This window comes from Pygocentrus nattereri, chromosome 5, assembly GCF_015220715.1.
Source record: "Pygocentrus nattereri isolate fPygNat1 chromosome 5, fPygNat1.pri, whole genome shotgun sequence".
NCBI lineage: Eukaryota > Metazoa > Chordata > Actinopteri > Characiformes > Serrasalmidae > Pygocentrus > Pygocentrus nattereri.
The window spans coordinates 22077135-22083134 of NC_051215.1; positions in this window are offsets into that span (position 1 = coordinate 22077135).

Here is a 6000-nt window from a genome sequence, read left to right on the forward strand (position 1 = left end):
CTAGATCCACAAAGACACAATGTAGCTCCTTCTGACCTTCTCTGTACTTCTCTACCAACACTCTCAATGCAAAAATTGCATCTGTGGTACTCTTTCTGGGCATGAAACCAAACTGCTGCTCACTGACCTGAACCTCTCGCCTTAGCCTTGCTTTAACAACTCTTTCCCATACCTTCATGGTGTGGTTCATCAACTTTATACCTCTGTAGTTACTGCAGCTCTGCACATCACCCTTGTTCTTAAAAATGGGGACCAGTACACTGCTTCTCCACTCATCAGGCATCCTCTCACTCTCCAGGATTTTGTTAAACAACCTGGTTAAAAACTCCACTGCCTTCTCTCCTAAACATCTCCATACCTCCACAGGTATGTCATCTGGACCAACTGACTATCCATTCTTCATACTTTTTAAAGCTGCCCTCACTTCCACGTTACCAATTCTCTGCACTTCCTGATCCATTATCTCTCCCCCCGTTGTCCTCCTCTCTCATTTTCCTCATTCATTAGTTCTTCAAAGTACTCCTTCCATCTACTCAACACTCTCTGTTCACTCACTAGTACATTTCCCTCTCTATCCTTTATCAGCCTAACCTGCTGTACATCCTTTCCAGCTCTATCTCTCTGTTTAGCCAAACGATACAAGTCCTTTACTCCTTTTTTACTGTCCAGCCTCTCATACAGCTCATCATAGGCCTGAGCCTTTGCCTTTGCCACCATTCTTTTCGCTATGCGACTAGCCTCACATTACTCCTGCCTACTTCCTTCATTTCTCTGGTTATCCCACTTTTTCTTAGCTGCCTTTTTCTTCTGAATACTCTCCTGGACTTTCTCATTCCACCACCAGCTTTCCTTGTCTTCTTTCCTCTGACCAGACGAAACACCCAAAACATTTTTGCCAGTTTCTCTCACCACCTTAGCTGTAGTTTCCCAGTCCTCAGGTAGCTCCTCACTGCCCCCAAGGGCCTGTTGCAATTTTTCCCTGAACTGCCTACAACCATCCTCCTCCTTCAGCTTCCACCATCTAATCTTTGGCTCTGTCTTCACTCTCTTCCTCTTCTTTGTTTCTAATCTCATTCTACAGACAACCACCCTATGCTGCCTTGCTATACTTTCCCCTGGTACCACTTTACAATCTCCAATCTCCTTTAGGTGGAATCTCCTGCTTAGGATATAATGCACCTTTGTGCACCTCCCTCCACTCTTGTATGTCACCCTGTGTTCTTCCCTCTTCTGAAAATACGTGTTCACCACAGCCATTTCCATTCTCTTTGCAAAATCTACAACCATCTGACCGTCCGCATTTCTGTCTTTCACACCATACATACCCAGCACCTCTTCATCCCCTCTGTTCCCTTCACCAACATGTCCATTGAAGTCTGCACCAATCACTAATCTCTCCTCTCTAGGGACACCATCTGCCACTTCATCCATCTTACTCCAAAATTCCTCTTTCTCCTCTAACTGACAACCAACCTGTGGTGCATATGAACTGACCACATTCAAAATTACAAAATCAACTTCAGGCTCATGATCCTGTCTGACACTTTCTTTACATCCAGAACACTTTTCACAAGCTGTTCCTTTAGGATTATCCCTACTCCATTTCTCTTCCTCTCTACACCATGATAGAACAGTTTGAATCCACCTCCAATGTTCCTGGCCTTGCTTCCTTTCCATCGGGTCTCCTGGACACACAGAATATCTACCTTTCTTCTCTCCATCATGTCTGCAAGCTCTCTGCCTTTACCAGTCATTGTCCCTATGTTCATAGTCCCTACTCTAACCTCCACACTCCTGCCTTTCCTTCTCTCTTGCTGCCTTCTAACCTGCCTTCCTCCTCTCCTCTTTGATGGTCTTCGACCTATAGTAGTCCAATTTCCACCGGCACCCTGCTGGTCAACAGCACCGGGGGCGGTAGTGGTTAACCCGGGCCTCGACCGATCCGGTATGGCAATCATATTTGTTATCCGCTTGATAGTTTTGGCACAAGTTTTATGCCGGATGGCCTTCCTGACGCAACCCTCACCATTTATCCGGGCTTGGGACCGGCACCAGAAGTACACAAAGTACACCCCTAATGGCTGGTTTATCTAAAGCATTATCTATAATCATATAATCTGTGCATAACCATCTAAAAATGGAAAGTATTAGACATATTCACTAGAGGCAGTTGTGGGCTGGAGGTTAGGGAACTGGCCCTGTGACCAGAAGGTCACCGGTTTGATCCCCAGCACAGACAGTACATGACTGAACACGTGACTAACACTTCAAACAGAACAATCAAAACATCCAACACATCAAACATATCCAACAAATCAAACAAAGACCATCAATCCGACAGGGGAAAACACAGAACTTAAATACGTGAGGGTAAACGAGGGACAGGTGGAAACACAGGTGGAGACAATCGGGTGGAGTCACGAAACAAGAGGGCAGGACTGAAAACCAAAACAAGCACATGGACAGGACTGGGAAGTAAACACAACACAACACGATGAACATGGACAGGACTGGGAGGGGCTAATCGTGACACCTTGAGCAAGACACATAAAATAATCTGTATTGTAAGTTGAAAATAAATTATGAAAATTGACATTTTCTCTTATTGCTGCTGTCGGAAAAAGACCTTGTATCTCCATTTTTATTGTTTTTCAGTTTTTGACATAATTTGATAGTAACCATCAAATGGCCCAAAATGACTGGGAAGAAATCTGGTTCCATTGACTTACATTAAAAGTAACGTAGGTTTTTTCTTCTCCTGTAAAGTTACCATTTTAGTTTTGTTCTGATTTTGTTCTGAGAATAGCTTTATACTTTGCCATGGGCTACTCAGTAAATGCTGAGTATAAAGGCTTTGGGCCAACAAGCCAGCAGTGGCCCACTACCCTTATGCTATTTGAGCTAGTCCTCTGCATGGTGCCAAATTTTCCATTCAGTTCCATTTTTGAACCGTGTTTGTCATTACAGAGGAAGAAATTAACAGTGGAAACGTTAGTTAAGCTAACTTAGCTCTGCTAACTGGCTGACTGGCTTTCAAAAGAAGGAAAACAAACTTGTAATGGAAAAGTTGACAGAGCTTATATGATATTTCACCCACAATATAATGGATTTGCATTTGCAATGCAAAAACCAACTGGCCACTGGGAAATTTCCTGGTTTTGCCAATTACCCAAGCATGACTATGACATTCTGTGTGACTGAGTGTGACTGCTTATAGAAATGAGAGTGTGTGTATACATACAAAGAGTTTTCACTTGGCTGATGATGGAGGCCCGAGAGATGCTTTGCTTCAGGGTCTTCAGGGGGAATCGGGCTGAAACTGGAGAAACCTCATCTAACGGGGAACCAGCAAAGATGGGCAGCACTAAATCAGAAACATCTGGGCTTGCTGTGCCTCTGATGCTGCGACTGCAGTCATGTTTAATCCCATCTGTAGGGCTTAAGCTTTGGGGAGGGTCATGAGTTTAAATCTTAAGCTCCAGTCGGTCTTAACCTCCACCATGTCTGCATCATTTTAGTTTAATGCTAAAAGCTGCTAATGGAAAGATCATGAAAGAGATACTCCTCTAGATCAGTCACTCCTCTAGATCAGTCACTCCTCTAGATCAGTCACTCCTCTAGATCAGTCATTCCTCTAGATCAGTCATTCCTCTAGATCAGTCACTCCTCTAGATCAGTCATTCCTCTAGATCAGTCACTCCTCTAGATCAGTCATTCCTCTTGATCAGTCACTTCTCTAGATCGGTCACTTCTACAGATCGGTCACTCCTCTAGATCAGTCATTTCTCTAGATCAGTCACTTCTCTAGATCAGTCACTCCTCTAGATCAGTCACTCCTCTAGATCAATTACTCCTCTAGATCAGTCATTCCTCTAGATCAGTCACTTCTCTAGATCAGTCACTCCTCTAGAGCAGTCACTCCTCTAATATCAGTTACTTACCTAGATCAGTCACTCCTCTAGATCAGTCACTTCTCTAGATCAGTCACTCCTCTAGATCAGTCACTCCTCTAAAATCAGTCACTCCTCTAGATCAGTCACTCCTCTAAAATCAGTCACTTCTCTAGATCAGTCACTCCTCTACATCAGTCAATCCTGTAGATCAGAGCCAAGTCATGCCAATTTGATTTTTGTCACATTTTTTGTCTCCTCCATAGTTTGCATATTGCCAGCATTACTGCTACTGAGAGCTGATTGGGTAGCATTATTGCTACTGAGAGATGGTTGGTTATCATTACTGCTATTGAGTGCTGATTTGTTAGCATTACTACTACTGAGTGCTGATTGGTTAGCATTACTGCTATTGAGAGCTGATTGGTTAGCATGACTGCTACTGAGTATTGATTGGTTCACATTACTGCTACTAAGAGCTGATTGGTTAGCATTACTGCTACTGGGTACTGATTGGTTAGCATTACTGCTACTGAGAGCTGATTGGTTAGCTGTTTTGTGCTGTTTTGGTAATCATCCCTTCAGAGTAAGCCTAGACCCCCTTCATGAAATTGGCCCAAAAGTTTAGAAGTGTGTAGTGAAAATTTATGTCTGCTGATGGACATTTACTTGTTTTAAAAATTATTTGAAAATACCTGTTACCCTTTACATTGAGTGTAAATTTCATAATGAACGGACTTAAAGAAATTACCTGAAATTACTTCAAAAAAATCTGGTTCCATTGACTTATATTAAAAGTGAAGTTGTTTTTTTCCTTCTCCCGTAGTTACTATTTTGGAGATATGAGATTTTCTTCTGACAACAGCAATATACAACACATTCTCTATCAACTTCCAGAACCATTTCACCATGCAAAGAACCTTTTCATCATGAACTTTTCATTACAAAAGAACCCCTGAAAAAACATCTTTTTAAGATAGTATTTAAGTGACATAGTAAAGCTTTACTGGTACATTTAGATTGATGTTGGTTTTATCCCCAGTGCTGCACATTTTAATCAATCCTCTGGCTCCAGTGTTAGTATTAATCATTGTATTCCTCATTCACACCTGTGATTTAGGACGTTTTGTCAAACCTGTGAAATATGAATTCTCATATTACCACAAACAGTTACTTGCGCCACCATCATTCAAGATGCATTGAAAAGTTGCTTTTTTCCTCTCACAAAGCTCTTAATGTCATTTTAAACCAAGGTTCTTCCAGAGTGAGGGAGCAGAGAACGCACCCCCCCCCCCCAGCCTGTGTCTGAGCGTCTTCTTGTAGCCAGGCTGGGCGCGAGTTAGGAGAGATTAGCTCATCTCCTGTCAGCCTCTCTAAAGCCTGCTCTTCTGCTTGAGTCTGGACCTTAATGGATGTGTGCTGTGATAGTGTGATCCCCTCCGAGAGAGCCTAGACCCCCTTCATCCATCAGCTGAGACACGGCATAGCGTCTGGAGCTCCATGCCCCCGTCTCCTCATTCCATCTCACTCCGTCTCACCTCATAGGGTCTTTCACTTCAAAAGAAACCCTCACTAAATTAATGGAGGGGGAAAATGATTGTGCAGTGCAGTGGCGGATGTAGAACATTTTAGTAATTTTTTAGTAAGAGTGGCCCTTTTTCATCAGAGGTGCAAAAAGGGCTCAGATCTGACTGCTTTTAATGAGTCTGATTCTTTGCCTGACATGGAAATGAGCTGAGCGCAGCTTCAGTGCGTGAAGTGAAGCGCCAGCCTGTTGGTTGGGTAAAACCCTTTTAATGGCTGACTTTTGTATGATGTGGAAATGAGTTGAGTGCAGCTTTAGTGCGTGAAATCAAGCGCCAGTCTGTCAACACTTTGTTTACCATAAAGCTCACTGTAATTCATGCTGATATTTTGGCATGGAGTCAATAAAATGAGAGCATTCTGTGGCTCAGGAGTCAATGGGTGGGCTCATAGGTGGAGTTTGAGATGGAGAGGCGAACACACTGCTCCCCCTACTGACAAAACTTTATAGTGTTACATTTTGAAGGCTGGAAAGAATGAAATGTGAAATGAACAAAACATTTTACTTGTTTAAGATGGTAAAAAC